Source organism: Salvelinus namaycush, chromosome 4 (genome assembly GCF_016432855.1).
Source record: "Salvelinus namaycush isolate Seneca chromosome 4, SaNama_1.0, whole genome shotgun sequence".
In the NCBI taxonomy this organism is placed as follows: Eukaryota; Metazoa; Chordata; class Actinopteri; order Salmoniformes; family Salmonidae; genus Salvelinus; species Salvelinus namaycush.
Genome location: NC_052310.1, coordinates 28,550,025 through 28,572,694, shown reverse-complemented (window position 1 = coordinate 28,572,694; position 22,670 = coordinate 28,550,025).

The window sequence follows — 22,670 nt, the reverse complement described above, 5'->3', positions numbered from 1 at the left end:
CAAGGCCTCCATGTAAAAAGCGAGGTCCATACAGAAATGGTTTCTCGAGATTAGTGTGGAAGAACTTGACTGGCCTACACAGAGCCCTGACCTCAGCCCCATTGAACACCTTTGGGATGAATTGGAACGCCAACTGCGTTCCAGGCCTAATTGCTCAACATCAGTGCCCAACCTCACTAAATCATTCAAAGGCCATTTTCTCAAAAGTGAGTTTACAAGTTTATCAACTTTCAAAGCAGAATTACTTTCCCATTGTTCCTCAAATATGCAGTGTATGATATACCATTTTGTAGCTCTGAGTCTCTAGTAATGTTCTTGTGGCTGAATGGAAGCATGTCCCCGCAGCAATGTTCCAACATCTAGTGGATATCCTTCCCAGAAGAGTGGAGGCTGTTATAGCAGCAAAGGAGTGACCAACTCCATATTAATGTTCATGATTTTGGAATGAGGTGTTCGGCGAGCAGGTGTCCAGATACTTTTGGTCATGTAGTATACATGTCAGTACATACTGTACACACAACAAGTAAGTGACATGGGGGAGAGGCGTTGTGCAGTGGAATGTTGCTTTACAATTTTTTGGGAAACCAGGTTTGCTGTTCACTATATAAGATGGAAGGGAGTTCCATGCACTTATGGCTGTATAATACTATACATTTCCTTGAATTTGTTCTGGACCTGGGGACTGTGAAAAGACCCATGGTGGCATGTCTTGTGGGGTAAGTATGTGTGTCATTGCTGTGTGTAAGTTGACTATGCAAACAATTTGGAATTTCCAACACATTAATGTTTCTTATAAAAAATAATAAGTGACAGAGTCAGTCTTTCCTCAACTCTTAGCAAAGAGAGACTGGCATGCATCTTGCCGTGATTGGGAGTCCCATAGGGCAGCGCACAATTGGCCCAGCATCGTCCGGGTTTGGCCGGGGTAGGCCGTCATTGTAAATAAGAATTTGTTCTTAACTGACTTGCCTAATTAAATTAAGGTTCAATTAAAAAAGGTAAAATAAAAAAATATTTGCCCTCTGATTACAATGAAGAGAAAGACGTGGGCTGTTCTGGACCATCTGCAGCTTAACTAGGTCGTTCTTTTTAGCACACAATGTAACGGATTTCCTCTTCGTCTGAGGAGGAGTAGCAAGGATCGGACCAATGTGCAGCGTGGTAAGTGTCCATAATGAGATATTTAATAAATCCACTGAACAAAATAACAAAAGTACAAACAAACAACCGAAACAGTCCCGTATGGTACTAACACAGGAAACAACCACCAATAAAACACAATAGAAAACAGGCTACCTAAATATGGCTCCCAGTCAGAGACAACGACTGACACCTGCCTCTGATTGAGAACCATACTAGGCCACATAGAAATACATATAGAATACACATAGAAATACACATAGAAATATAACAACAGAACAAAACATAGAAAAACAACATAGAATGCCCACCCCAACTCACGCCCTGACCAACTAAAATAAAGACATAAAAAAGGAACTAAGGTCAGAACGTGACACACGACCATATGACAGGACAATAATCAAAATAAGATCAAATTACAGCCTGTATGACTAGCTTCGTGGAGTGTGGTGTAAAAAAAAGCAGAGCATCTCTTTATTACGGACAGACCTCTCCCATTTTTACTACCATATACTACCATATGTTTTGACCATGACAGTTTACAATCTAAGGTAACACCAAGTAATTTAGTCTCCTGAACTTGTTCAACGGCCACACCATTCATTACCAAATCCAGCTGAGGTTTAGAACTTATGTAATAATTTGTACCAAATTCAATGCTCTTAGTTTTAGAGATGTTCAGGACCAGTTTATTACTGGCCACCCATTCTAAATAAGACTACAACTTCTTTTTAAGGGTTTCAGTGACTTCATTAGCTGTGGTTGCTGATGTGTATATAGTTGAATCATCAGCATACATGGACCTACATGCTTTGTTTAATGGTTTGAAAAAGCATGCAATCAAATGGAGCTTTGGACGTAATTGATGATGTACTTCTGATAAAGTGATACACGCATTAGCACACTGCTTCGAAGTTAGCTGCTTAGAGATTTTGACGCATACCTCGGAGTTCCGGTATCAAGCGTAACATCACTCATTATTGGTGTTGGGTTATTGAGATATGCCCCAGCAGGTCAGATCAGAAGACTGGAGGCGTAGTTTAGTAGGGGCATGGCTTTGAGATAGTTCTTTTTAGCCACCCCTGAGAGTAAATGTCAGGCTTATAGAAGTGTATGAGTTTCCTAAAAGCTTATGTAATTCCCTTTGTTGAGAGGCAATAAGATGGTATAACTTGTTATAATATGTAATAATGATATTGTTCTAGAAAAAAAACGTTTTTTTTTTTTTGTTTGGATTATGTAAACTTAACTTATGTAAACTTAACAGGAATGACATTTACTCTCACAGGTAGTAATAGTCATTTTTGAATGGTCCCTTAAAAAAAACATTGACGATGGACAAAAGAACAAAAACGTTATGAAATGGCATCAAAATTTAAATAAGAACTGTTCCGAGCTGTTTCGGATGGGAAGCATGCGGATGCCTTTAGAGGAAAGTAAAGTAGTGATGGCACTCAGGGCAGAACGTTTTTGTGTAGGCCACAAAAACGAAGTGGAACAGTTTTTTTGCAATCATTTTGATGCATTTTCACAACTTTTAGCACAAAAATCTAAACTGATCACCACAATGGCTAATTTTTCAAAACTCTATTTAAATTTTTCTATGGACTCAGTACAACAAATTAATTCACAAAATTCTCTCCCCAAATTACTTTCTATTTGCATACATATTCAAGTATATGCTTTTCACAATGCACAATCATATGATGTGGCTGTAAATACCACATCGTGATCCTCCAGCCAGTGTGCTTCAATAGGACCAAGTTGAAAGAGTTATTATGTACAATAATTAGAAATGATAGTGTCGTGTACAATGTACAACCTGTTTTGTATATAACAGTATATTCCACAAATGATCTGAATTTCATTGATACACAGTAAGCTGATGATTGTTGTCAAGCAGAGACAGTTTACAAGTCACATAGAAAAGGTGATCTTGTACAATGTTTCATTATTGCAATACACAAACACTATTTTACTGTAGCCTATTGCTTTAAAATACCCCTATTTATGAGGATTTGTTATATTTATGTACTGTATAAGGATGCTGAACCTGTAAGACATATTTCTCAACATGTTCACAACCTTACTTGGATACAAATGATAGAAAATGTGGTTTACAGTGAACCTGAAAAAGTGCAGCATGTGAAGTTCTAGACAAATACTAGATGGAAAAGTATGTTACCTTCTACTATTCCTTCAATTCAGCAGTTCAAAAAGATCTGTTTTGAAAATTGTATCTTGTATTTTTGCTAGGATTTTTGCTTGGATTTAAATATTAGTTAAAATGACTAAACATTATCTGATGAATTGGTGACTTAACAAAATGTTTTCATGGAATAAAAAAAAGATTTTGCATGAATGACTCAGGGGTGAAAGATGCTTTAATCTCCAATGAATGCACAATCAAAGGTTCTTAACATAAGATAGGGGGCATTACACGTGTTATCAGTTTAGAGTTTTGTACTTTAGATCTGAAAAATGCACCAAAGTCACAGAAAAAAACAAATATAGTATTATCGTTTCATTCTTAACTTAATCTAGTCTATCAATTAAATCTCCAACTCCAATCATGGAGATATATAGGGTGTGCAGGCTTTTGTTGCAATAGTTTATGTGTTGGGGGGGCTAGGGTCAGTCTGTTATATCTGGAGTATTTCTCCTGTCTTATCCGGTGTCCTGTGTGAATTTGAGTATGCTCCCTCTAATTCTCTCTCTCCCTCTCCATCCCGGAGGACCTGATCCCTGGGACCATGCCTCAGGACTACCTGGCCTGATGACTCCTTGCTGTCTCCAGTCCACCTGGTCATGCTGCTGCTCCAGTTTCAACTGTTCTGCCTGCAGCTATGGAACCCTGACCTGTTCACCAGACGTACTACCTTGTCCCGGACCTGCTGTTTTCGACTCAATCTCTACCGCACTGCTACTGCTATCTTTAACTCTGAATGCTCATGCTTTACTCATGAGTTGCTAACTTGTTGCACACACTACAACCACTGTGATTATTATTATTATTTGACCCTGCTGGTCATCTATGAACGTTTGAACATCTTGGCCATGTACTGTTATAATCTCAACCCGGCACAGCCAGAAGAGGACTGGCCACCCCTCAGAGCCTGGTTCCTCTCTAGGTTTCTTCCTAGGTTCCTGCCTTTCTAGGGAGTTTTTCCTAGCCACGGTACTTCTACATCTGTATTGCTTCCTGTTTGGGGTTTTAGGCTGGGTTTCTGTATAGCACTTTGTGACATCGGCTGATGTAAAAAGGGCTTTATAAATACATTTGATTGATGGATTGTTCCTGCTCAACACTGACACATCCAATTCAGCAACTTATCATGCAATTAGACTGGACAAGACGAGTTGAAATAGGTGTTGGAATGCTACATCATCCGTCATATGCTACATCATCCGTCTAAATTTAAAATGTAATCCTTCACGTTTCCACTGCCTTTCAACTCCCAGTCATGTGGCATCACAATTGAGCACCACTCACGGCCCGATTGCGACACTTTCCTACTCCTGAGACCTATAGCACACCGGCTATCAAACTCAGCCACACTCAAACAGCGCCCAGATTAACCGACCCCGGCTCACTCACTGCTGCAACATTAGATCATATAATTGTGAGATTAGTGCCTCAGGTGGGCTGTCATGGGTATTGCTCACAGGTAATACTGCTCGCAAATCTTAATTGCGTTCCCTGTCTTATTGCGTGGGGGAGAGATGGTGGCTGGTATAGTTTCTCCCATATAGCATGGCCCACTCCACTCTTAGAAACAAGGGTTCTTCGGCTGTCCCCATAGGATAACTTTTTTTCGCTCCAGGAAGAAACCTTTTGGGTTCCACGTAGAATCCTCTGTGGAAAGGGTCCTACATGGAACCCAAAAGGGTTCTATGTGGAACCAAAAGGTGTTCTTCAAAGTTTCTCCTTTAGGGACAGCTGAAGGACCCTTTTAGGTTCTAGATAGCTTTTTCTAAGAGTATGGCTTCGCAGCGGCTCGAGCCTGGCAAACACTTTCCTCTTTCAGGACGGATGAGTTGAGGAGCGACAGCCACATGGATTAGTGCAGCTGTCTAGGTCTGATGGTGCGGTGACAATTTAATCGTGGAACTGGATCCTCACAGAAAGAAGGGGGAAGAGAAGCAAAGGAGAAAAAAAAGTGAAGATGTCTTCATTAATATAATTAATGAGATCCTGTTAATACTGCTGTCAGGGGCTCCTGGATCCCTCTGTGTGAGTGTGTGTGTCTGTTTCTGTGCATGCAAGTGTGTGTGTGTGTGTGTGTGTGTGCATGCATTATATCTATTTCCCTGTCATTTGTCATCTCCGTTGTTGTTAGTGGGACCATTCCTTGCTGTCGGATTTTCATATGGGTTTTAAAACAGAAAACGATTTATTCACTAAATATTCAGAATGTCTTACTTCTACTCTCCTTACCTCTTTCCTACTATAAGTTCAGACTATATTGCAAAAAGAAAGACAAAATGAGTGTGAATGTTGAATCTTTGTAGATTTATGTGTAAAATAAAATATGTACAGCCTCCCACACCAAGATCCATGCACATATAAATGTACAGTCACACACACACACACATACACCAAGATATTTAGGATTGTATTGGCCAACAGAGTCGTATACCCATTTGTCTCTGCATAGTAGATTTCAGTGTGTTCATTGGAATAGCAACATAATGCTCACCCTAAAAATATAAGATAAAAATGCATTGACAGTGTGCTGTATCGAAAGCACAATCCCATACAGCACTGCTGTCTCCTGTAGGTGTCAGTATATTCAGTTAAAATCCCTCATGAATTCAATGAGAAGATATAAATGTAAGAATGTTCCGTTATGGTGCCCTAATACACTTTGACAACATTGCTTATGAATCAATCGAATATGCATATTTTCAATCTATTATTTAATTTGAGACTTATTCATTTAAATTATGTTGGGATTATTTTAACGATGTGCAATTTATCACATATAAAAACAGACCTGAATGTATAACAGAATAGAGGCATATTTCAAAATCAAAATCAAAATGCATTGCTCCATGAAACGGGAGTTACGTTAAACAGCAAGTACAGTTTTAATGTTGAATACTGAGACTTGTCTGCATGTCGTAGCATGCTTGTGTGTGTGTGTGTGTGTGTGTGTGTTTGTGTGTGTGTGTGTGTGTGTGTGTGTATGCGCGCGCGTTCTCTGTTGTTGGTCTGACAGCTTAATGAGAAGAGAGAGGTTACCATAGCAATGGTAAGGAAAGAGCTACCTTATGCTGTTGTGTGTCTTGAGGATTTGACACACACACCGAGAACAGTAAACCCGTGATCCCGTGTAGCTCATTTGGTAAAGCATGGCGCCAGGGTTGTGGATTCAATTCCCACCGGGGACCAGTACGAAAAATTGAAATGTATGCACTCACTACTATAAGTCTGCTAAATGACAAAAAAGTACAATGTAAATTCTTCATATTTAACACAATGAAGCAAGCCAGTAGAGTGAGCCAGACAACCTAGGAGGCAGACGGAGAGATCTGCAATCCCAATTAATGTCTGTCGCGTCAATGTAATACCTTCCCCAACCACCTGACAGGTCAATTATTCAATTGTTGACAGTTATTACGAGCACACCAGACATTATAGTGACGTCTTTTCATGCTGACCACGCCGCTCGCGTTGTGTGTGCTCGCGTTGCAAAATAAATGTAAATATACTTGTTATTCAATTATTGCACCCACACTGCTCGCGCACGCCAACGAGCGTCTGCTTTGCCAAACGCTAAAATAGAAGTCAGTTCTATTTTTGACACTAAACGCAGTGCATGTCCTGCCTCTCCCATCTCCTCATTGGTTTATAGAAGCAGATACCCACGTGCCATCTCCTCATTGGTTATACCCACGTGGATGATTGAAAGATGAACTGAGTTTGGTTGGTCGTCGTGGTAACTATGACAGTTAGATGCCAATCCCCATATAAAGTCCAAAGAAGAAAAAGCCTGGAAGAAGGGGAGATGACTAGAAACGATTCGGTTGACCGTTTTATGTGTGGATTAATTGTCGAAGTAGAGGACCTTGTGCATTTCAGGTAAAATAACAACTCAATGTTTATATCCCAGGACAAATTAGCTAGCAACAGCAAGCTAGCTAAATTGTACAAACTAGCTAGCAACTGCAAGCTAGCTAGCTAAGTTGCCATAAATGTTTAATGCTTTTCGACCTGTCCCCAAATTAATATAATTGGTTCAGAGTTTTTGACATTTTAACCTGCGTGTCGTGATTGCGTTTGGTGTGGGAGGACAAAATCAATTTGCTCACGATGGTGCACGCGGACGGTTTGGGTACGGTGCTAGACATTCTCAAATCCTTAATGTGGTAATCACATTACACTGACTCCCTTCCTGTTCTCTACGGTGTCCATATTAGGACAGGCTCAACCTCACAAGGAGTAGTGTCATTGTGAGACGGACACAACTACTTGTAAAGCTGAGACTGTCCTAATATGGACATCATAGTTGACAGCTCTATAGTACAAGATAACCCTTTGGTGATATAATTTCTAATACAGTAGGTGTATTGACCAATATCTGCACCTTCTCATCTAAAGCCAGTGTAGGACGGCATACAGTTACAATGGGTTCTTTCATCTACCTGTTCCATCAAACTCATTATGTGGGTGTCAGGGAATATATTGTCATGTAATATTGTCACGCAAAAGAATGCCGGTCTCACAGTAATTGAACACAAACATAAACACATTTAGCATCTCCAGGCCTCCACGCATACAAGCAGCATACAAGCGCTAATACGTGCCTTTGGAACATCTACATTTAAAAAAGTATAATAAATAACTGAATATGCACCATCACAATAAATCCCTTATTTATTTTAGGCAGGTCTAAAGAAACATTATGATAGGAAGAAATTGTATTTCAGAAGAAGAAAAGTTGGCCTACTGTATGTTGTCTAGTTACGCGCCATGCCATAAGCTGTAGAGTTTAGCAGACAAAATATGCTTATAAGTCCTGTGCCATTATTTTATATTTTATGATTAATAGTAAGAAGAATATAATTGAACTTAGCTGAATAAAATAGAAAGAATATTTTTCCCATTCTAGAGTGAGTGCGCATATGAAGTGGCTATGTTGAGCGTAAAAGTGATCATTTGAAACAGGTCCAATACGCTAGAAACAATCAATAGAATGCCTTAATAACAATCAAAAGATATGGGCTGCATGATGCGACTATAGGCTATTGGTGATTTGCCTCAGGCTGCACATTCCTTGCCTCAGGCTGCACATGCTGTTGTCTCATCAAGTGATCATATTTTCACCCATCAGACTATTCTCAATTTAATCTTGTCTTTACTTATATTTAAATTTTGTTTAGATTTAGAATGGCCCATTATAAAATGGTTAGGAACAGGGGCAGGGGAAAAAAGACGTCATCTTTATACACTTGAATGGAGGCCACTTTCCTGCCGGTTAGTTTCACTCATGTTGGTAGGCTACTCCGGTTATTTTGCCTGGCAACAGGTTATATGTTATATGGTTTGTGCTGTGGTGGAGACCTTTGTGGGCTATACTCGGCCTTGTCTCAGGATTGTAAGTTGGTGGTTGAGGATATCCCTCTAGTGGTGCGGGGGCTGTGCTTTGGCAAAGTGGGTGGGGTTATATCCTTCCTGTTTGGCCCTGTCCGGGGGTTTCTTCGGATGGGGCCACAGTGTCTCCTGACCGCTCCTGTCTCAGCCTCCAGTATTTATGCTGCAGTAGTTTATGTGTCGGGGGGCTAGGGTCAGTTGGTTATACCTGGAGTACTTCTCCTGTCTTATCCAGTGTCCTGTGTGAATTTAAGTATGCTCTCTCTAATTCTCTCGTTCTCTCTTTCTCTCTGAGAACCTGAGCCCTAGGACCATACGTCAGGACTACCGGGCATGCTGACACCTTGCTGTCCCCAGTCCGCCTGGCCTTGCTGCTATTCCAGTTTCAACTGTTCTGCCTGCGGTTACGAAACCCCTACCTGTCCCAGACCTGCTGTTTTCAACTCTTAATGATCGGCTATGAAAAGCCAACTGAGATTTATTCCTGATTATTATTTGACCATGCTTGTCATTTATGAACATTTTGAAAATCTTGGCTCTCTCTAATTTTCTCCTTCTCTCTTTCTTTCTCTCGGAGGACCTGAGCCCTAGGACCATACGTCGGGACTACCGGCCGTGGTGACTCCTTGCTGTCCCCAGTCCGCCTGGCCTTGCTGCTATTCCAGTTTCAACTGTTCTGCCTGCGGTTATGGAACCCCTACCTGTCCCAGACCTGCTGTTTTCAACTCTTAATGATCGGCTATGAAAAGCCAACTGAGATTTATTCCTGATTATTATTTGACCATGCTTGTCATTTATGAACATTTTGAAAATCTTGGCTCTCTCTAATTTTCTCCTTCTCTCTTTCTTTCTCTCGGAGGACCTGGGCCCTAGGACCATGCGTCGGGACTGCCGCCCGTGGTGACTCCTTGCTGTCCCCAGTCCGCCTGGCCTTGCTGCTATTCCAGTTTCAGCTGTTCTGCCTGCGGTTATGGAACCGCCACCTGTCCCAGACCTGTTGTTTTTCAACTCTTAATGATCAGCTATGAAAAGCCAACTGAAAATTATTCATGATTATTATTTGACCATGCTTGTCACTTATGAACATTTTTGAACATCTTGGCATAGTTCTGTTATAATCTCCACCCGGCACAGCCAGAAGAGGACTGGCCACCCCTCATAGCCTGGTTCCTCTCTAGGTTTCTTCCTAGGTTTTGGCCTTTCTAGGGAGTTTTTCCTAGCCACCGTGCTTCTACACCTGCATTACTAGCTGTTTGGGGTTTTAGGCTGGGTTTCTGTACAGCACTTCGAGATATTAGCTGATGTACGAAGGGCTATATAAAATAAAATTGATTGATTGATTGATTGGTTATATGTATGCCATGGGCTCTCCAACCCTGTTCCTGCAGCTACCCAGTGCTTAATTTGGGAAACCAAGTGAAATCTGCTTGGTAACATCTATAGTAACATGTTTTCACAACGAAACATGTTTCATTAAACTGTTGACAGCCCCTCTCTCTGGAATGAAGGAGAGAGGGGAGAAGATGGAAACACACGGTGGTGAGATATTCTAGAGCTAATGGTAATATGTAAGCCTATCAATTATGAAAATATAAAAAATGCCCTCCCTATTATTAGGCTATTCAAAACCAAATACAAATTCACTATAATTGTAGGCTAATTATGTATTAAAGATATTGTAAATCAGTATTTTTTTCTGTTTTTCTGTCATGTGTAATATGCGGTAGGCTATGTATTGTATAATGGTACAATACTTTTCGGACTTGGCCTCATATACAGTGGGGAGAACAAGTATTTGGTACACTGCCAATTTTGCAGGTTTTCCTACTTACAAAGCATGTAGAGGTCTGTCATTTTTATCATAGGTACACTTCAACTGTGAGAGACGGAATCTAAAAAAAAAATCCAGAAAATCACATTATATGATTTTTAAGTAATTAATTTCCATTTTATTGCATATTGCAAATTACAGACCTCTACATGCTTTGTAAGTAGGAAAACCTACAAAATCGGCAGTGTTTGAAATACTTGTTCTCCCCACTGTATAGGTCTATGCATAAGCATACAGGTGTTTTTAATTATCATCACCTTAAAAAGCACTGTCCATTTCATTGTGTTTGAAACATCCACAATGACCATGTTTTCCAAAATCAAGTAATTCCAGAGAAAATAAAGTATGCCTTTCATCTGTCCCCACACGTTTAAACAGGGTCGGAGAAAACAAGAGAAACGGTTGATATTGGCATCCTATTGGACTCTTCTCTGATTAAATTATCTTTGATTTAATCCGTATATGGTCATCAGAGATGCTCGGATGCGGCCAAACTGTGATTGGTGGAAGACCCATCCGGTGATAGGCACAGGCACGTTTCACTATCATCTTTCCAACCTCTTTACTGTTATTTCCAAAAGCAAGAATTCACAACAATAATAGTACAACAGTTGAGCTCCATATGTGAGAAAGCCACTATTATTCTGCCACGGTCCCATGTATTTAGAACCATTTACTATCCAGTTATTCAGAAAAATAACCATTCAATAGAAGCTCTTGAGAGAAACCTGTAATCATTGCTTCAAAACACTGGCACTTGCAAAGCGGACTAGTCCTCGGGTTAAGTCCCCCCGTCCTTCCTCTCTACCACGGATCCATTCGTTAATTATACCCATGAGTGTGGTTGGAGAGATGGTCTGTCACAAAAGTGTAATGTTTTGAGCAACTGCACCAGTCATCATGGTGAAACTCGGAGCACAGCTCCAGTCTATCCCTCAGCAATTACGTTAAGTAGGTTTAGCTGTGAAACTAGCAGGTTGTGTTTTGTTGCAGCTGAATAGAAGAGACACAGTATGCATATTACGTAGAAAATCATCTAAAATACATATTTTCCAGACGTAGATGTTAGGTACATTTTAGGTTCTGAATGAAAGGTAAAAATATGTATTCTCCGGAAGTGAAAATGAGATTAATTTTCAGTTCTGAATGAAAGTTTAAACATAGTGTTTGAACATAAATATGGCATGATGTTCAAAGTAGTCCACCCTGTAGTTCAAAACAGACCACTTCAACTACAATACCATTCTCAATTACATATGTTCTTTTCTTGCTATGATTGTGAAGGTTGTTGTTTATATACCTAGTTGAATGCATAAGGATAAGAGCATCTGTTGAATGGCCAAAATGTAAAAACTAACACTTGCAAAGCATGCTGGGTATTATTTGAATGAGTTTTGCCCCCAAACAAGTATGGTCCAGAACAGAGCAAATCTGAGTTTGAACAGCATAGTACAGTACGGCACAGTCCAGTACAGTAGAGTACAGTACAGTTTAGTTCAGTAGAATAGAGTACATTTGAGAAAACTATACTCTACTGTACTAATCTATACTTTATTGTACTGTAATGTACTGTACTCTGCTGTGTTCTACTGTACTGTATTGTGCTGTCCAAACTTGTGAATCATAGACGTCTAAGTTTGGGCCAAATCAAGGCCGGACCGGACAAAATCTGAACCAATTATAGATGTCTATGATTGTTTCAGGTTTGGTCTGGACCGGAACAAAATTCTACATCTGTGGACCAGACCACACCAAAAAAAGAAGACGGCCAGTCCGGACAGTACCAAAAAAAGATGCCCAAAAGACGGGTCCGTGCTTAGTGGGGAAGAGAAGCGAAAAGGAGAGAAGAGAATAGGCTCCACTTTGCCACAACAAGGAAGATGTGTCTGATACATTGCATTATATTCTATTGTATTGGGTGACGGTATACATGTTCCCTTTTTCATTTTTTCAATGTATTGCACTGCTATGTGTGTTTTTTATTTGCTTTGATGTACATAACACAACATTGAAGTTCCCTGGGGAGGGTGATGTATAATTGAACTATATAGTTGTGCATTTGTCGTGCCACCAGGTCACCCAATATCCACATTGGAGTTAATACCATAAAGAAGTCGACCGAAACATCTTCTGAAATAAGCAGTGACAAGTTTAGCGGTGCGATGCCAGAATGTAAACTGCCAGAGCCCGGCGTGGTATATGGCTGGAAAAACGTACCTCAATCCAGGGATGGAATATGTTGCTGTACTCCTAATTATCCCGAAATGTTGAATGGTGAATCAAGATGATTGGAATTCTGCTACTTTTTATTTAAATTGCTGTTTTTCCCAGCATGCTATGCTAGCTAGTACTATAGCAGCCCATTGGATTCCATGAAAATGTGACGTCATTTGATTTAATCCGTATATGGTCATCAGAGATGCTCGGATGCGGCCAAACTGTGATTGGTGGAAGACCCATCCAGTGATAGGCACCGGCACATTTCACTATCATCTTTCCAACCTCTTTACTGTTATTTCCAAAAGCAAGAATTCACAACAATAATAGTACAACAGTTGCTGCATTGGTCAATGTTTTTGCCAACATATCCACTGACATTCACAGGCAATGGACACAGGGCTAAAGGAGCCTAATCGAGCAGTGAGGACAGTGAGCTTGAGGACAGTGACAGCCAGGAAGAATGGACGCCAGAATCATTTCCTTTTCTTATGAAAAGAGTGCTTGTTTCTGATATATTTGACTTAATCAATGTTCTGAAAATATCTGATTTTCCTTGGTGTTTTAGTACCCGTATGGTACAGCATTTCCATTTTTTTTCCTCTGTGGGGGGTAGAAGATATTTTTTTTTATTGTTGCTACATTATCAGAAAGCTTAAATCTTCAAAACATTTGTTATGAAAAAAAGTATGTGTGCAGTAGAGGGTTAATTAAAAACTAGCAGTATTGCAATCTTCTCAATGTATCATTTTGGATAATGGGATAATTATGAGTACAGCGCCCATCCCATCTCCCATCCCTGGATTGAGGTACGTTTTCCGAGCAATCTCTTGCGCCTGCTCCGTGGTGTCCTGATCACTGCAGCCTGCCATTCAGACCTTACAGGGAATATGTAATTATTGCAACCGTAAGGTCTGAATCTTCAGGCTAGGACAAGTTAGACACAGTGAACTAATACAGACACAGACACACCCCCAGACACCCACACACCGAGAGACTCACCTGCAGTGTCTGTGCACTCCTGCTACTGTCTCAATGATGGAGCACTCGCCCTCGTTGAGGCAGAAGGCCAGGTCCTTGTCATCGATGCAAGGCTTGAAGACCTCTGAACGCAGACTAGGGGATGTGGGGGCCACTGTGAGAAAGAGAGAGAGAAAGAGATATGTGGTTACTGGATGTCACAGAGAGACCATTATTGAAGAACCATTTTCTTTGGGTAACATATAAACTTCAGAATCACAGCAAAAAAAACATTTGTTTACCAAGAAAGAAAAAAAGAAAGATGACAGAGGGGTAGAGATGTGTTAAAATGACCTTGATTAGTACTTGATTTGGCTTATTGTATAAACAGTAAGGATTTTTGATGGTTTTGCCAAATATCTTGGCTCTATGATCGTGGCCTATATCATCATACATACATACAGCTTCCATACACACTGACAAGGCTACTCAGGAGCTTGCGGTGCTAACTTGATGTAAATCATATTCAGGAACAGGTGTCATGACACGGGGGTTCAGGTTCAATCGGCTACCAGAGCGGAGCTAAGTAAACACTGCTGTCTCTCTCCACTCCTTCCTGTTAATCATCAACAGTGATGACATCATCTACAGTAAGGTGAGATACAGATACACCATGTTACACATTTGTTGAATGGGAATTAATTATTTGTACTCTGATGAGGTTTTGTTATACAGATTATCAGAATGATTCAAAAGTTTGATGTATAGTACATACTGTGAAAAAAGGTGTTTTGGTTACAATTGACCAAAGGGTGACGGAGGTTGATAGATAAATATAGGCCTACAATTGAACAAATCACACATTACCACATTATCTATCGACATCATTCATCCATGTTATTTAAACATGTTATTTGTTGCAGGTTCTCTTATATTTTAGATAGTATTGAAAGCACCTGCTTTGATTTGGAATTGGGTAAGAATAAATGGCTGTGGCATGACATTTTTCAGCTCCATGTGCTGCTCTTTCATTCTGACCCTGCACAAGCCCTGCTCTGCTCTGCACACACACTGCTCTGTCTGTTGACTGAGCCATGGCCGCTATGCACTGCTATGCACAGCCACTGCAATGCAGGTATTCCGCCGCAAAAAAGACAGTCAGCCTTGTTTGCACACACACACACACACCAAGGTTGGGGTCAATTCTGAATTGAGTTGTGAATTGCTCCTGAATTGAGGTAGAATTTAATTCAATGAAATTCAAATGGCTTTTTATTCTACACACCATAGAAATGTTTATTTTGACATCATGTATGGCTACCAATAACATTTAGCAGAAGGTTCAAACATTTCATTTGTAAAACATATCATCCTAAAACAATCAGGTATTTCTGTAGTGGTCTGGAAATATTATAAGATCATGTTGTCGGTTGTCTATAATAATGAATAATTCCCTTAATGTTTTTAAATATCAGAATTTTTTTTTTCTCCCAAAATGTATTAGATCAAACACTGCAGTATGGAAGGGAACAATCTAACATCTCATGACAAAAATAAATACTGTTTGACATCTTTGAGTTATAATCAAATTAATATTTGAAATGGTATATGTAATTATTTGCATTAATTAGTGAGTGGCATATCCTTTTGATAAAATATTTGTCAAATGAATTAGACTGATATTTCAAGCCTCAGTTTAATTAGTTTGAATTGCTTTAAACTAAATTATACTTTCTTCAATTCAAATAAAAATCTTCTTCCTGTGGGGTGTGGACAATTAAAATTCACACACACACACACACACACACACACACACACACACACACACACACACACACACACACACACACACACACACACACACACACACACACACACACACACACACACACACACCCTTGTTTCTGGTGAATTTTGAAGGGAAAATACATCCAATACTTTCCTGTTAATTGGGTTAATATATCCCAACCACAACTGAAATCCCAATAATTTCTTAATTATTTTCAACAGTTGGTCTAGTTCTAACAGTTCAGAAAGTAAATCATACTTGACAATTTGTTAGTAGAACGACTGTGAGAAAGTCATGACCCTCCTTCATCATGGCGGAACATCCTACCACTCCCCCCTTACCACTCCCAATTGAATGAACTGCTACAATGTTACACTAAAATATAAGAATACCTTTTACCCTGGTTTCCCTTCCATATTGAAATCAAGAAGAAGTAATTAATGAAGGATAAATAAACCAGCTTACTGCTGTGCAACGTCACACGCATCTTTATCACTAAACAGATGTCACGTTCCTGACCTTATTTCCTTTGTTTAGTTTTTGTTTAGTTGGTCAGGACGTGAGCTGGGTGGGTGTAGTCTATGTTATGTGTTTCTATGTTTAGGTTGTCAATTGGCCTGATATGGTTCTCAATCATATCAGGTGTTTTAGGTGAGGCAGGTGTTTTACGTTGTCTCTGATTGGGAACCATATTAAGGTAGCCTGTTTTCACTGTTTGTTTGTGGGTGATTGTTCCTGTTCGTGCGTTCATGTATTCTATGTTCACTAGTTCAGGACTGTAGCTTCGTCGGTTTTCGTCTGTTTATTGTTTTTTGTTCGTATGGAAATAGTATTCCAATAAATATGGAAACGTACCACGCTGCGCTTTGGTCCTCCTCTCTTTCCACCGACGAGAGTCGTTACAGAATCACCCACCAAACTCGGACCAAACAGCGTGGTAACGGACAGCGGCAGCAGCAGCAGCAGTGATGTCAGGAATGGACATGGAAAGACGAGTTGGACGGTAAAGGACCCTGGGCAGAGCCAGTAGAATATCGCCGCCCCAAAGCTGAGCTGGAGGCAGTGAAAGCAGAGAGGCGGCGTTTTGAGGAGCTAGCTCGGCAGCGTGAGCAGGATCTGGGTTATACTACTTGGGAGGAAATAGACAGGTGGTCGGTCGACCCAGGGAGAGTGCCGGAGCCCGCTTGGGATTCTTTGGAGCAATGTGAGGAGGGATACCGGCGAATGGAGGCAGCACGGCGACGCGGTAGGAAGCCCGAGAGACAGCCCCAAAAATTTCTTGGGGGGGCTAAAGGGGAGTGTGGCGAAGTCAGGTAGGAGACCTGCGCCAACTTCCCGGGCTTACCGTGGAGAGCGAGAGTACGGGCAGACACCGTGTTATGCGGAAGAGCGCACGGTGTCATCCTGTACGTGTGCATAGCCCGGTGCGGTACATCCCAGCTCCACGTATCGGCCGGGCTAGGTTGGGCATCGAGCCAGGTGCCATGAAGCCGGCCCAACGCATCTGGTCTCCAGTGCGTCTCCTCGGGCCGGTGTACATGGCACCAGCCTTACACATGGTGTCCCCGGTTCGCCAGCACAGCCCAGTGCGGGTTATTCCACCTCCCCGCACTGGCCTGGCTACGGGGAGCATTCAACCAGGTAAGGTTGGGCAGGCTCGGTGCTCAAGAGCTCCAGTACGCCTTCACGGTCCGGTATATCCGGTGCCACCTCCTCGCCCCAGCCCAGTTCCACCAGTGCCAACACCACGCACCAGTACGCCCTGTTCCTCCTCCCCACACTCGCCCAGTGGTGTGTGTTCCCAGTCCGGTACCACCAGTTCCGGCACCACGCACCAGGCCTACTGTGCGTCTCCAGAGCCCTGTACGCACTGTTCCTTCTCCCCGCACTCGCCCTGAGGTGCGTGCCCTCAGCCCGGTACCACCAGTGCCGGCACCACGCACCAGGCTTATAGTGCACCTCGAGAGTCCAGTGTGCCCTGTTCCTGCTTCCCGCACTAGCCTTGAGGTGCGTGTCCTTAGCCCGGTACCACCAGTTCCAGCACCACGCACCAGGCCTACTGTGCGCCTCAGCAGGCCAGAGTCTGCCGTCTGCCCAGCGCTGCCTGCACTGCCCGTCTGCCCAGCGCCGCCTGCGCTGCCCGTCTGCCCAGCGCCGTCTGAGCCACCCGTCTGTCCTGAGCCATCAGAGCCGCCCGTCTGTCCTGAGCCGTCAGAGCCGCCCGTCTGTCCTGAGCCGTCAGAGCCGCCCGTCTGTCCTGAGCCGTCAGAGCCGCCCGCCAGTCAGGAGCCGCCAGAGCCGTCCGCCAGTCAGGAGCCGCCAGAACCGCCCACCAGCCAGGACCGGCCAGAGTCGTCAGTCAGCCAGGATCGACCAGAGTCGTCAGTCAGCCAGGACCTGCCAGAGCCGCCAGCCAGTTATGAGCTACCCCTCAGTAATGAGCTACCCCTCAGTCATGAGCTACCCTTCAGCCATGAGCTACCCCTCAGTCATGAGCTGCCCTTAAATCATGAGCTACCCCTCAGTCATGAGCTACCCCTCAGTCATGAGCTACCCCTCAGTCATGAGCTACCCCTCAGTCATGAGCTGCCCTTCAATCATGAGCTACCCCTCAGTCATGAGCCACTCCTCAGTCCGGAGCTGCCCCTCAGTCCGGAGCTGCCCCTCAGTCCGGAGCTGCCCCTCAGTCCGGAGCTGCCCCTCAGTCCGGTGCTGCCCCTCAGTCCGGTGCTGCCCCTCAGTCCGGTGCTGCCCCTCAGTCCGGTGCTGCCCCTCTGTCCAGAGGCGCCCATCAGTACAGTGGGGTTATTTTGGAGGGTCGCCATTCCGAGGAGGCCACGGAAGCGGGGATTAACTATGGTGGGGTGGGGGCCACCATAGTTAATCCGTCCCAGATGCCCACCCAGACTCCCCCCTATAGGTTCAGGTTTTGCGGCCGGAGTCCGCACCTGGGGGGGGGGGGGGGTACTGTCACGTTCCTGACCTTATTTCCTTTGTTTAGTCTTTGTTTAGTTGGTCAGGATGTGAGCTGGGTGGGTGTAGTCTATGTTATGCGTTTCTATGTTTAGGTTGTCAATTGGCCTGATATGGTTCTCAATCAGAGGCAGGTGTTTTACGTTGTCTCTGATTGGGAACCATATTAAGGTAGCCTGTTTTCACTGTTTGTTTGTGGGTGATTGTCAACCATGATGGAGAGGTCTTTGAGCGGGTAAGCCTTCCATGGGAGGAAGAGCAGCTGCGTCTTATCGAGGTTGAGCTTGAGGTGGTGGGCCGACATTCAAGCTGAGATATCTGGCAGGCACGCAGAGATGCATGTTGCCACCTGGGTGTCAGACGGGGGAAGGAGAAAAGTAGTTGGGTGTCATCCGTATAACAATGATAGGAGAGACCATGTGAGGATATGACGGAGCAGAATGACTTGGTGTATAGAGAGAAGAGGAGAGGGCCTAGAACCGAGCCCTAGGAGACAACAGTAGTGAGAGTACGTGGTGCAGACAAATATCCTCTTCATATCGCCTGCCAGCTAGGATGCAATTCAAGAGTGTGCAGCCTGAGACGCCCAGCCCCGAGAGGGTGGTGAGGAGCATCTGATGGTTCATGGTGTCGAAGGCAACAGATAGATCGAGGAGGATGAGAACAGAGGAGAGAGAGTCAGTTGTGGCAGTGCGGAGAGCCTCCGTGACACAGAGAAGAGCAGTCTCGGTTGAGTGACCCGTTTTGAAACCTGACTGGTTAGGGTCAAGAAGAGCGTTCTGAGAGAGACAGCGAGAGAGTTGGTAAGAGACAGCATGCTGAAGTGTTTTGGAATGAAAAAAATAGAAGGGATACCGGTCTGTAGTTTTTGACGTCAGAGGAGTCGATTGTTGGTTGAAGTCAGAGGGGATGAAGCCAGTGGTCAGGGATGAGTTGATGAGGGAAGTGAGGAATGTAAAAAAGGTCTCCAGAGATGGTCTGGAGAAGGGAGGAGGGGATTGGATCGAGCGGGAAGGTTTTTCGGGGGCCGAACCGCATTAGTCGCAGGATTTCATCTGGAGCGAGAGGATAAAAAGAGGTCAAGGCGTAGGGTAGTTCTGTGTGAGTGGGACCAGTGGATTCAAAAGGCTGAATGAGGATTGGATGTCATCAACCTTGTTTTCAAAGTGGTTGACAGTCGTCCAAAGAGAGGGAGGAGGGAGGGAGGGGCATTAAGGAGGGAGGAAAAAGTGGAAAAGAGTTTCCTAGGGTTAGAGGAAGAAGCGTGTTAGAGACAGAAGCCAGAGTGCTAGAAAGTGGCTTTAGCAGTAGATACAGGAAGAGGAAGAGAAGGTAGAGAGGAGGGAGTGAAAGGATGATCGGTCCTCAGCTGACCGCAGCCCTGTTCTATAAACTCGCAATGAGTCACTCAGCCACGGAGCAGGAGGGGAGGGCCGAGCTGGCTGGGAGGAAAGAGGCCAGTGTGAGTCACAGGATGTGGAAAGGGAGGATAGTATGGTGGAAGAGGCAGAATCAGGAGACAGGATTTAGCAGAAGGGAGAGATGATAAGATAGAAGAGGGGAGAGCAGTGGGAGAGAGAGATTGAAGATTGAGATGGCACATGACCATCTGGGTAGGGATGAGTGGCTAGGGTTGGAGGAAAGGGAGACAGAAAAGAAAGTAGTGATCAGAGACCTGGACGGAGGTGGCAGTGAGATTAGTAGGCGAACAGCCTCTAGTAAAACATTTGGTAAAGCGTATTGCCTGCCTTGTGAGTGGGAGGGGACTGGGAAAGGGTGTGGTCAAAACAGGCAAGGAGGAGAAAGAGAGAGTTATAAGGCTATAAGAACTGGTCGTCTACTATGTTGGGGACAGAGAATAAAAGGAGAAGGTTTCTGGGCGTGGTAGAATAGATTCAAGGCATAATGTACAGACAAGGGTATGGTAGGATGTGAGTACAGTGGAGGTAAACCTAGGCGTTGAGTGACGATGAGAGAGGTTTCATCTCTGGAGGGACAAGTTAAGCCAGGTGAGGTCTCCGCATGTATGTGGGGTGGGACGAAAGAGCTATCTAAGGCATTTTGAGCATAACTGAAGGCTCTACTGTGAAATAAAACAGTAAAAACTAGCCAAGACAGCAGTAGACAAGGCATATTGACATTAGAGAGAGGCATAAAGCAATGGTGTTGATCAGGAGAGTTTAGACAGTAAATTAATCGGAGGCAGACGTTGGGAGGTTGAAGCCGCCAAGTACGAAGAGCGGTGAGCCATCATCAGGAAATGGGTCTCCTGAGTGGCGCAGTGGTCTAAGGCACAGCTTCTCAGGTTAAGAGGCGTCACTACAGTCCCTGGTTCGAATCCAAGCTGTATTACAAACAGTAGGTTATTCTGTCTGGAATTGTAAGGGAAAGGTACTGACATGGCAGATTCGGATGGGACAAAAATTACAGATGTGGTGTTTTGTGCATTAATGCCGCCCGAATAGGGCTTAAGGCAAGGGCTGTTTCCTCTCTGCTGCTGCTGTCTCTGCCGTATTGTTCTCAATCCCAATATGCTGGTTAATTTTGCTGTTATGCACATAGCAACATGAAGGCCTGATTCACGCAGTCTCCTCTGAACAGTTGAGATGTGTCTGTTATTTGAACTATATGAAGCATATATTTGAGCTACAATTTCTGAGGCTGGTAACTCTAATGAACTTATTCTCTGCAGCAGATGTAACTCTGGGTCTTTCTTTCCTCCTCATGAGAGCCAGTTTCATCATAGCGCTTGATGGTTTTTGCGACTGCACTTGAAGAAACTTTCAAAGTTCTTGAAATGTTCCAAATTGACTGTCTTAAAGTAATGATGGACTGTCGTTTCTCTTTGCTTATTTGAGCTGTTCTTGCCATAATATGGATTGGTCTTTTACCAAATAGGGCTATCTTCTGAATACCACCCCTACCTTGTCACAACACAACTGATTGGCTCAAACGCATTAAGAAGGAAAGAAATTCCACAAATTAACTTTTAACAAGGCACACCTGTTAATTGAAATGCATTCCAGGTGACTAGCTCATGAAGCTGGTTGAGAGAATGCCAAGAGTGTGCAAAGCTGTCATCAACGCAAAGGGTGGCTACTTTGAAGAATCGAAGAATCTAAAATCTAAAATATATTTTTATTTGTTTAACACTTTTTTGGTTACTACATGATTCCATGTGTTATTTCATAGTTTTGATGTCTACAATGTAGAAAATATTAAAAATAAAGAAAACCCCTTGAATGAGTAGGTGTGTCCAAACTTTTGACTGGTACTGTAAAGCTAAATGTTTGTAGAACAACTAAAGTTATTAATGTAACTCTATATTAAGCATATAGGAGTACCTATTTCTTTGTTAACCGCTCAACACAGAATAGCCGCATGTGCGCACTCCATCAAATCGTTTGGAGAAAATATTTTGTTCAATTGTATTCTTCATACTATAAAATAATGCCACAGAATTCTAAGCAAATCTTGTCTGCTAAATGAACTAGTGTAGCCCACAGCCATTTGACATAGCCACATGACCTAACATAAGGACAACTCAGAGTATTCTATTCTGTTCTTCTGAAATAGACTACATTTTCTTCATATCATGCTTCTTTGGACCTGTCTAAAATAAAGAATGGATGCATTGTGAAGGTGTAGGCTATATTACATGGATTTATTAGACATTTTAAAATGTAGATGTTCCAAATGTCTGCATCAGTGTGGAAGCCAGGAGATACAAAAAGTGTTTATGTTAATTAACGGACAATTACTGTGAGACTGACAGTTATTTGCTTGACAATCACCGGCTGACAAAATTCTGTGACCGCCACAGCCCTAGTTTCAGACCCTCCTTTTGCCCTCAGAACAGCCTCAATTTGTCTGGGCATGGACTCTACAAGGTGTCAAAAGTGTTCCACAGGGATGCTGTCCCATGTTGACTCCAATGCTTCCCACAGTTGTGTCATGTTGGCTGGATGTCCTTTGGTTGGTGGACAATTATTGATACACACGGGAAACTGTTGATCGTGAAAAACAATGCAGCTTTGCAGTTCTTGATGCAAACCGATATACGCTTAGCACCTGCTACCATACCCCGTTCAAAGTCACTTAAATATTTTGTCCTGCTAATTCACCTTTTGAATGGCACGCATACAGAATCCATCAACCCAGTT